The 11410-nt window shown below is 40.4% G+C and overlaps 1 pseudogene; it reads right to left on the bottom strand.

Moving 5' to 3' along the window:
• Positions 1-9953: 9953 nt before the first annotated feature.
• Positions 9954-11051, bottom strand: LOC138163418 (actin-related protein 2/3 complex subunit 1A pseudogene; annotated as a pseudogene).
• Positions 11052-11410: the final 359 nt, after the last annotated feature.

Below are 11410 nucleotides of genomic sequence, written 5' to 3'. Positions count from 1 at the left end.
GAAGTAAAGAAAATTGCCCTGAGTCACACAAGTATATGAGCAGTACACAGCAGAACTGGGATTACAATCCATCCCCTATGACTCTGTATCCAATGCTCCCTCTTGCAAGTCCATCCAGGGCCTTCCTTCACTATTCATGATCCCAGCTAAGATCCTGAAATTTGGCCAGGGTGGAAGCTGGGGGCCTGGGCCAATGCTACCCTGGGGACAGTAAATGGGCTTGCTTTTCTAGGAAATGATTATTCTACATGACTCTCTAGAGAGAAAATTACATAGAGGCATATCTCCCCAGCTATTCACAATGACATTATAATTTTATCAAAGCTTCCTAGAGACATCCAAAAACTCAAGGGAAAATCTCAGGTGTCCCTCCCCCATGTTATCAGGGATGGAAATGATAACTTTATTCTTCCAGGAGCTGGCGCTCCTCTAAACTGATGACTCAAAAGAAACTCTTGTCTCTGGGTTCCTCTGTTGTTGTTGTTTTTAATGCAACATTACAGTTTGTCTGGATGGGAAGGAAGGGAGAGGCAGGGACCCCTGGAAAAGTCACTGAATGTCTCTGTGCCACAAGGGGCTTCAGGGGTTTCTCAAGTCAATTTTCTCCTGCTGCTCTGAAGTTTATCTGAATTTAAAGCAAAATATTCCGTTAACTAACAAAGATTTATTGAGCATCTTGGGGACTATTGCAGAGGAAACAAAAAACTTTATAGGGGGATAGGATGAGTGGCAGTTTTGGTGTAATGGGAACAGAGTGAGAAGAACTGAGTTCAAGTCCAAAATCTTACATTTACTACCTGTGTGACTGAGCAACCTAGGGTTTCCTCAGTTTTCTCATTTGTAAAATGAGGATAATAATAACATCTAATTCCCAGGGTTAATGTGAGGAACAAATGAGATAATATTTGTAAAGTGCTTGGCACATAGTAAGCATTATATAAATATTAGTCATTATTATTGTTATTGCTACTAGGTGTGTGATCCTGGGCAAGTCACTTATTTTTTTCTGCCTCAGTTTCCTCACATGTAAAGTAGGGAAAATCATAGCACTTACTTTCTGGGGTTGTTGTGAGGATCAAAGGAAATTTCCTACCTATGGATTGCAAGCTCTCATAGAGGTTACAAGCTGAAAAGGCTGTGAGATTGGGTCATCTGGTGACATATTGAAAATCCATTTTCTGAGGAACAGCCAAGCTATGAAGTAATGGAAAGTTGGTTCAGAACAGGTCTCAAAGACCAAGTGCTAAAGCCTGGAGGGAATGGAACCCCACTGCGATGAAATCACAAATTATCAAAGCAACAAAGTGCCTACTACACAGAATAGTAGAAAAATGTTTTGAAATCCTAAAGGTACTGTAGAAATTGTGGTGATTCTCCTAAGTATGATGACCATAATCTCTGAACCAAAAATCAAGACGTAATTGGCAAGAGATTTTAAAATTTTACTTGTGGTTTTTATGAGAAAAATCTTGCATAAACAGTTACAAAATCTATAAAAATTACAAACATTTAATCATATTTAGATATTTAATGAATTATCTTTACTAGAAACAATAAGATAATAATGGCCAGCTTCCATCCTGGCCAAATTTCAGAATCTAAGCTGGGATCCAGAAGAGTGAAGGAAGGCACTGAATGGAGTTTCAAGAGGGAGCATTGGATATACAAATTTTTTGCAAAAATATGTATATATATATATTCATACATATACACACATACAGTATATACATATACATGTATGTATTGTCATTCATAATACATATCTATGTCTGTCTATCTATCTATCTATCCTATGTGTTTTTGAAGCCTGTAGACTTCTCTCTTCTAAAAGACAGATCAGAGACTTCTTTCTAATAACCATCTCTATGACTCCTGAGCCCAGCCCAAAGTCTACCCGAGTCTACCCAAACATTCGAATGTGAATTATGCTGCAATAATGTCTTTATAAGAGCCTTGGGATAGTAAGTGCTTACTAAATGTTTGTTTGAATTGAATTAAACTGGACAGTTATCTTTCCCCCTATAAGTGAGTTACAGTCCCCTCAAACTCCTTGTACCACAACTAGAAAGGTTCCAGCAACAAGAGTGGAATCTTGGGTCCCAGCACATCATCTCCTTCTGGCCCCTTCCTTGAGTTGTTGTGGATCCAGGAGCTTCCCATTGCTCTTTCTTTTCTAGCATCCCTATCTCTTAGTAGGATCCTGGCCATTGGCCCAATCCCCTCACTTCCGTCTATACCCCCATAGTCACTCCCCGTATTTCTGTCTCTTGGCATTGCTTTCTGATTCTTACAAGTCACCCCATGCTGTCCTTAACCAGCAGAGATCGTTATATTCACCTGCAGAGACATGCTTTCCCTCAGCAATCCCTTCTCAGAGTTTTTCATGTGTATGCACAATTAGGTCCAATTCTAACTAATAACGCAACTGGGAGGGGAAGGGCTGACCTCACTCCTTTCTCTTGGCACGTGCCCATGCCTTACATATTAGTTACTTTCCTCATTCACCTGCTTTTGAGACTAGGGGAGGAATGTTCCCCTCCTAACTGTTTGAACAATTCTTCTTACTTGATAATTTATATCCTCTCTTTTTAAAATGTTTTCAGATGCTTCTTAACAAGTGTCTGAGTTATTAATTTGGATCAGCAAGAGAGATTTTTCACATTGTATGCTAATTGATTAGGGAGATGGTAGGATACCATGGGAAAAAAGAGAAATTTCAAGTCAAAGGACTCGAGCTTGAATTTCATCTCTGTCACTACCTGTGTGATTTTGGGTGCTTAAACGGCCCTCTGCCTTGATTTCTTCATTTGGAAAATGAGGGCATTGGACTAAATGACCTGTAAGGTCCACTTGAGATCTAGATCTATGTTCCGATGATATTTTCAATGATCTCCAAAAGTTGTTCGACTACAAAAATAACCCGTGGAAGAAAGCAATGGCACCAGGCAATGAGGCGCTAATTTGCTCATTGTCCTTGTTTTTACAATGCTAATGTTCAGGTACCCTTTACCAAAATATTAGAGTTTGTAGTCCATTTCAGTGGTTTCTGGGGGCAGTGTCATGCAGGGGAAACAACTTTGTTTTTGGAGTCAGAAGACTTGAGTTTGAATTTTGGTTCTGCTACTTACTACCTATGTGATCTCGAATGAGTCTTTAAGCCTTTCTTTGCCTCAGTCTTCTCATATTTAAAATGAAGAGGAAGGAAGAAGAGAGGGAAGGAAGGAGGGAGAGAGAAAACAAGTAAGAACAAAAGATGAGGGAAGGAGGGAGGAAGGGAGAAAGAAAGGAAGGAAAAGTGAAAGAAGGAAAGAAAAAGGATGAATAGATGGATGGATGGATGGATGGATGGATGGATGGATGGATGGATGGATGAGGGAGGAAGACAAAAGAGAAAAAAAGAAGGAAGAAAAAAAGATGAGAGGAAGGGTGATAATGGAGGAAGGAAGGAGAAGAAAGAAAGATGAGAGAGGATGGAAGATAAGGAAGGTAGGAAAGAAGGCATCAAGGAAGGAAGGAAGGAAGGACAGAAGGAAGGAAGGAAGGAAGGAAGGAAGGAAGGAAGGAAGGAAGGAAGGAAGGAAGGAAGGAAGGAAGGAAGGAAGGAAGGAAGGAAGGAAGGAAAGAAGGAAGGAAGGAAGGAGAAAAGAAGCACATTCTTTCCTTTTGACACAAGGGAGCAAGCTCAAAATGCATGCTTTATTTTCTATATCAAGATGAGTATTTTGAATCCCCAAGGGTCTAAATCCAAATTCAAATAGTTTGAGCCAGGAAGAAACTTACAGCTAGCTTTTCTTTGTGCAGATGAAAAACTTGGAAAAGGAGAAAGCAGGCTGCACTTTGCTCTAAGAAGCTTTTGAACTTGATGGGAATCTTGATGAGTGCTCGGGTCACCTTTTAGCACCTCTCTTCCTAGCTCGGGGTAGGCATCTCTTGGTAAACGGCAATGGTTAGTGGTGTCAGGGCAGGGAGGGGCTGCAGCATGAGATAGGAGTAGAGGAAGGGTCCAAATTTAAGACTGTAATTATAAGATGAAATCTGATTCATTTTTTGTTTGTACACTCTTGTATGATTAAAAAATAAAGTCAGTCCCCCACCTTTTGTTTTTAGTCCCATCCCCAGAAGTTTTAGCCCCACCAATCCGGGTGGACCTGATTAGACAAGAGAAACTCAATCTCTCACTTTCCCCTCTCCGTCATTACCTCTGCATTATCTTGCTCTTCAGACTGATTTTTAATTTTTATATTTGTCATTACAAGTGATTTAGGGGGACATTCATTGCCTGGCTTGCCCCGAATCATTAAATTTGCCTAGGTTGAATAGCCCGATGTTCACCTGAAATTAACCAAATCAGAGACATTATCTTGCTGGATCTTCAGTAGTCTGAGAAATAGACCAAAGACTCCAGTCTTCTCTCCTCCAGTGCTTAAGGAAAAAAAAATATTTTAATTGATAAAAGAGGTAATTAGCCAAGTCTAAAAGGTGCCTGCTAATTATGCTGTATATCTTGCAGAGTTACTTTGCCTATGGTTTCCAGAATGGAACTAAACTGTCCTAAATTTTGTTTTAGCCCATCTCCATTTATACTAATGGAATGGAAGGGCATTTACCTCCCTAAGGTAGTGGAGTATCTTTGTAAGCTGTACCAAAATGGACATTGGGTCAAATTAATATTCAGGACATGAGGAATCGTCTACCCTTGCCCATTAAATTTGTAACCTTGGTTATATCGAAGAAGTTATCATTCTATATGGAAGAAGTACCCAGCCTCAGGTCTGTGATGATTTCTGAATGACCAGGGCATGGATTTCTTAAATGGACCAATAAGTTAAAACTCAAGACAGCCAGAAATTGGATGGAATCCAGCTAAGGCAGTTGTTACTAGATCCTAATTTACCATTCTGGAAAAAAACCAGGGAAAAGGAAAGTCAAGGTGGTAGCTTTCCCAGAGATCCAAGATGGCACGTACTTTTGATTTCAACAAGGGATAGGAAGAAATTCAGTAGATGAGATAAGAAAGTTTGATTAACACCTAGATGGTAATGGATAAACTTCTTATGTGATCTTTAGTGCTAGACTTGGAGTCAAAAAGACCTGAGTTCAAACTGAGCCTCGGATACATACTAGCTGTGTAACCTTGGGAAAGTCACTTAACCTCTATTTCCCTCAGTTCCCCTCCCCCAGCCCCCATAAAATGAGAATAAGAATAGCACCTGCTTCCCAGGGTTGTTGTGAGTATCAAATGACATAATACTTGTAAGTGCTTAGCACAGTGCCTGATACATAATAAGTTCTAAATAAATGCTGGCTATCATTATTATTATTGGGCAGTTAAGTGGCACTGCTGATAGGGGGCAAGGCTTGTAGCTCTTGCTACTTTGGATGATAAACCTGGTGGATATTCTAAGCCAGAGTACCACTAAAGCTCACCAAATATATGTACTTAATGGGGGACCAATATGGAGAATCTCCCAAGAATGGGAACCCATTTGAATACCCAAGGAGGGGCAAACTGTCTTAGATACACAGGGAGACAGAGAAGGTCAAAGTTCCCAAGTTCATCCCCTCATGCCTGGACTATTGCAATAACCTGCTAATATTTCTCTCTGCCTCAAATATCTCCCCACTCTAATCTATCCTCCATTCAGTCACTAAAGTGATTTTCCCAAAACTTGGGTATGATCATGTCATACAATACCCTCCACTCTCTCAATATACTCCAGCGACTTCTGTTGCCTCCAAGAGCAAATACAAAATGCTCTGTTTGGCATTCAAAGCCTCTTGTAACCTACACCTTCTCTACCTTTGCAATATTCTTATACCTTACTTCCCAACACATGCTCTTCCCTCCAGTGACTCTGACTACCATGAACAAGACTCTCCATCCATTGGCTTCAGGCACTTTCCCTGGCTGTCCCCCGTGCCCCCTTCCATCTACCCAGATGACTGACTTCCTCAGTTTCCTTTAAGTCCCAAACTAAAATCCCATCTTCTACAGGAAGCCTTTCCAACCTCTGTTAATTCTAGTGCTTTCTAGTGTTAACTGTTTCCTGTTTTGCCTGGGCATAACTTGTTTTTTTATAAATTTGTTTGCATATTGTGTTCTCCATTAGATTGTAAGCACCTTTAGGGAAGAGACTGGGTTTTTTTTTTTGCCTCTTTTTGTATCTCCAGTGCTGAGCACAGGGTCTGAAACATTGTAGGTGCCTACAATGTTTATTGATTGACTGGCACTGATCATGGTTGGGTCAGGCCCATGAATGACTCCTGTATGTCCTCCCTGAGTGGGATAGAGAGACAGGCTCTCAAACAACAACAAAAACAAAAACAAGAATTGTGACCATGTCTGGTAGACAAACTGGACTTTTATGGGTAACTTTTTATCATCTCAATCTTTTAATCACATAAATTCATAGATGACCCGTTTGTACTTCCTAAGATACAGAAATCAATCTAATCTATCTACAAGCATTTACCCCTTTTTGAGGCTATGTAAATATGTGGCCTCCTTCCACAGGCTCCCATGGCAGACTCTCACCCGGAGCTGGATCTACAGGAAGAGATTGTACTAGACTGACAAGGTCAGAAAAAGCAACAGCAACTGCAGAACTCCCAAGCACCCACTCTGTTCCAGGCATTGAGAAATCAGAGAAAAAAACAGTCCTTGCTCTTAAGGGCAGAGACTGTAATACGGCTGTAATATACAAAATAAATGTAAAATAAATACTGGGCAGTTTGGTGGGGACTCTAGCAGCTGGGGGTCAAGAAGGCTTTAGGAAAAGGGCGACTTTTGAGCTGAGTTTTAAAGGACAGTGTAGGTACTGAGAGGTAGAGGCCAGGGAGGAGGGTAGCAGGCAGAAGGGCAGCCCAAGGGTTGCACTGTTAAGATGTTTGTGTGTGTGTATACACACACATATACACACATACATGTATATATATATATTCTATTTGCCTATATACATGGATGTATGTATCATACACCTCATATATGTGTGTGTGTTCTATATCTATGTCTATATCTATATATCTACTTCCTATATTTTCTCTAGATTTTTTTTCTCTACTCTTTCCCAGGACTTCTACATATTTGGTATCTTCTTTTCAAACTCTCTTGGTAGATCTTTGTATATGTATGTGTATGTGTGTATATGTATATGTGAATATGTATGTGTGTGTGTATATATAAAGAAAGAATATGATAGAGAGGAGAGAATATGAAAGAGAGAAGAGAGAGGAGAGAGAGAAAGAGAGAGAGAGGAGGAAGATTAAGAGAGATATGTGTGTATTATCTATATGTGTGTGTATATGCATGTATACATATATGTATATCTACATATACGTATATCAATAGAGAAAGGCATTTAGTGTGCTGGATGGATCCTTTGTGGGAGACTTATGGAAGATATAGATAAGAATCATAGAGTATGAGTAGACAGGACAGGAGGGTGGGGATGCAATCTTCACATGTGGTGGGAGTGTCCTACCAGGTGAGACCATGAAACCCTTAAAGGTCTTTAGGCTCATATCTAAAATGGGTTTGATTCACTCTCAAAGCTCTAAGAGCTAGAAATAACACTAGTCAAAGCCCTTCTGTCCCTTGCAAGTCCACAGCCAAATTTGGTATTTTGAGGTTTGGGTACAGCGTCTTGAGGACTCAACCTGGCCCCAGGTGAGTCCAAGAGGCTGAGGTTTATTATTAGCTGAGGTCACTGTAAGGAGGTTCAGCTGGTCAAGACGTCTCGCCCTTCAGTGGCAGGTAACCAACCATACCTTTCCCACCCTCGGTAAATACCTGGCACTTCCCACAGAGCTGTTTAGAATATTGGGTTAACTGCTGTCAAGGGTGTATTTGTTTCCAGTTTCTCCCACTCTCTCCTGTCAGATTAGCTGTTTTTCTACTGACCACAAACATCACACACTTTTCTGTTCTCCACAGCCAGGATGTGTTCAAATTCCTAACAGGAGCCACAGGCCCAATGTATCAGTGGTCTTTTAACCTAATTCAGAGAGTCAGAATATCCTAAATTTAGTGCTTCAAATAAATTCAGAGGCTACCTAGTCCAGCTCCCTCATTTTACAGATGAGGACACTGAGGCTTAAGGATGTAATTAAGTGACTTGTCCAAGGTCACCTGGTAGTAAGAGTCAGAGTCAAGATTTAATCCTAAATCTTTCCTCTGACTCTTTTCTGACTGAATCATAAGGTCATAAATTTAGAACTGACTTTAAACTTATTTACTTGTTTTTAGTTTTCAACATTCACTTTTGTAAGATTTTGAGTTCTAAATTTTCCCCTCTCCCCAAGATGGTAAGCAATGTAACACAGGCTATACATGTACAATCATATTAAACATATTTCCACATTAGTCACGTTGTGAAAGAAGAATCAGAACAAAAAGGAGAAAGAAGAAAAAGAGAGCAAATAGTCCACTTTGGTCTTCATTCAGATTCCAAAGTTCTTTTTCTGGATGTGGATAACATTTTCCATCACGAGTCTTTTGAAATTGTCTTAGATCGTTGCTTTGCTGTAGAGAATATTGCTGACTTTAGATGTCATCTCATCTAACACCCTGGTTTTACAAGGAAGGAAACTGAGGCTTGGAGAGAGGAAATTAGTCCCCCAGTGTCATACAGATAGTGGGATTTGAACCCACTGCAAAGCCAGTGCTCCTTTCATTGAAGCACAGTGCCTGGCAGTTACATTTGGAAGGCTCTGCTGAAGGGCAGGGTCATTCTCATCTACGAGACTTCAGTAGCTACTTGGGAAATGCATCTTCTTTATATAGTTTTTCCAGAATGAGAATGATTTGGAAATGGGGTGCTTTGACTCATTGAATTTTCAGATTAACTGAAAGTTACCATACATTCCCAGACTTGGATCACCATTTTTCAAAAGTTTCATAGGAGATTTATGGGTGGAAAGGACCTTAGAAACTAGCTAGTCTGAACACTCCAATTCTAAAGATGAGGAAGCTTAACCCAGAGGAAAGGAAATGACTTACCTAAGGTCACACAAAAAGTAGTCAAAATTTGAACTCGAGCCTTCTGACTCCGAATAAGTACTCTTTGCACTGTACTGTGCTGCTTCTAAAATTAAAATACAATTCATTCATTCAACAAAACAATTAACAAAGAACCAATTGTTGAAGACACTGGAGGAAACAAAATTTACATAAAAGACTTCTGGAGTTTAATAAACACAGATAATTATAATATAATACGCAATATTATATGTTAAATTTGTTATTGATTGTTCTTCAGTCATTTTGCAGACATGTCTGTCTGACTCTTTGTGACCCAATTTGAAGTTGTTGTTTTGCAAAGATACTAGAATGGTTTGCCATTTCGTAAGTATACAGTATAGTATACAGTAAGTATACAATAAGTGCCCGAGGCCAGATTTGAACTCACAAAGACTACAGGCCCAGCATTCTATTCTCTTCAACACCTCCATATCCTCAAACAAAACAAAACACCTAAGGTAATTTAAGTATAATTTAACCATCAGTCTGTTGTTTCAGTACGTGCTTAAGGATCTAACAATCAAAAATGAATATTTATTAAATACCTACCAAAGTCAGGCACTGTGAAACTCAGGTTGTGTCTCAGGGTTAAGGGACAAATTTTAGCTACTTAAGTTTTTTTCCCTGTATTTTAAAAATATTTTCTAGCAGACAATTAATATAAAATCCCCCTTTAAGTTTAGTGTGACAATTTAGCAAGATAAACTACTTAAAGAGATGCTTTGGTCAAGAATGGAATGAAATAACCAATCAAAAAGATATCACCGCTGATCTTTTAAAATCAATACATACACCAATTATATTCAATAAAACAAAAACAGAACATCTGCAAAGGACATTTTCTCGGTTTTAACTTTTGGTAGACTGATTCCCGTGTTCATGCAAATGCTGTAGTTGCCCTCTGACAATGTCTGTCATGCTAGAGAAGGGAAATTCACATGATTCGTAGCCCTTGGATCGAAGACTCTTGAAATCCCAAATGGTCCTTGCTCCATCAATACCAGTGGTGCAAAATTTGTGGCATTCTTGCTTGTCCGTTTCATAAATAGACACTTGGGTGATGCTGCTTTGGTGTAGGGGTGCTGGTAGAGCAGTGTTGCGATCCTCAGTCGTGGCTCTCTTGTCCATGTTGAGGAAGCGTTCCATGACAGAGATGTTGCGTTGTATACTCTGTTTGGGAATGTCTAATTTGGAGACCAAAGGTCAAGGAGTCACGATCATCATAATTAAACACCATTGGACAGCAGTCATGGCCAACAACCAGCACGCTATTCTCAGAGACAAACGAGGCACTCAGGAGTGGGAGAAACTCTTTTCAGCTATGAAACCATCATGTTTTTGGAAGCATCGGCAACTGATACAGTATTATTGTGGCTGACCGAAGCGAGGCGGTTCCCACTGGCAGAGGAACTAATTCCATGCACCCAACCACCACTTTCGGTACCACCAAACTCTGACATCAGTTGACCAAAAGGCATCTTGGCACCCCATGAAGTACTGGCTAACTTTTCATCAACTTCTTTAATGGAGGCAGAAAAAAAACTCTGCATTTGAAGTCACAAGATCCAGCAGCCAGCAAAACATTGTTGGGGTGCCAGTCCAAACTAAGCAAAGTAGAATGAATTGGCTTTTTTATGCGTTCGCGTACCCACCAGTCATTTTCAGACTCAAAGTAGCACACGAAAATCAGTCGGGCTCCAAAACCTACGGCAAATTTATTCTCCAAGGAAGCGCATTTCACGAAGTTGGCCGCACGGTTAAGCCTCAGGATCGGCAGGGTTGGTTTCCAGATGCCATCTTTCTGACTAGACATAGGTGTTACAGTCTGCGCGGACCACAAGTTCCGATTCGATCGCTCTTGGGAGCCCAGTGATTCGTTCGGTTCCTTCAACTCTAGGGTTTTCACCCACTGGTTCCCATTCTTCTTGTCAATGTGAACTTCATGATTATTAGGGCTAAGGGCAATCTGAGAATAGTCTCTGTTCCAAGCATGGTAGGTGATTGACTCTAGTAAAAATTGATGTAAGGACATTATTCTTAGTGTTTTCAAAGGGGAAAAAAGCTAGAATGGGGAGGGTGCGGTCGGCCCCTGAGTGGAGGATCCTCTGACTCTGCTCAGTAGACATGAATAAGCTCCGCCTGGCAGAGGGAGGCAGGAGGAAGACCTACTTAAACTTCTTTGAGAAATTGGATCGTGGACAGCACCAATGGAGGTTCTAGGGAGTGGTGGGTCGCTATTGTCTTATCCTATAGACCTATTGTCTGGTGAAAAGATAAAGATCAAAGAACTGCAGGCCTGGGAGATTTTGCTGCAAGGAAGGTTTCCATGAGGTCTTGGACAAGAAAAGTCAGCAGGGCCCATGGAAATCGTGCTGTATTTGGAGTAAAAGG

Source organism: Petaurus breviceps, unplaced genomic scaffold (genome assembly GCF_028583685.1).
Source record: "Petaurus breviceps papuanus isolate PSGF00001 unplaced genomic scaffold, PetGlider_PUasm1.0 188, whole genome shotgun sequence".
NCBI classification, from domain to species: Eukaryota; Metazoa; Chordata; class Mammalia; order Diprotodontia; family Petauridae; genus Petaurus; species Petaurus breviceps.
This window is presented reverse-complemented; position numbering and strand designations above follow the sequence as displayed.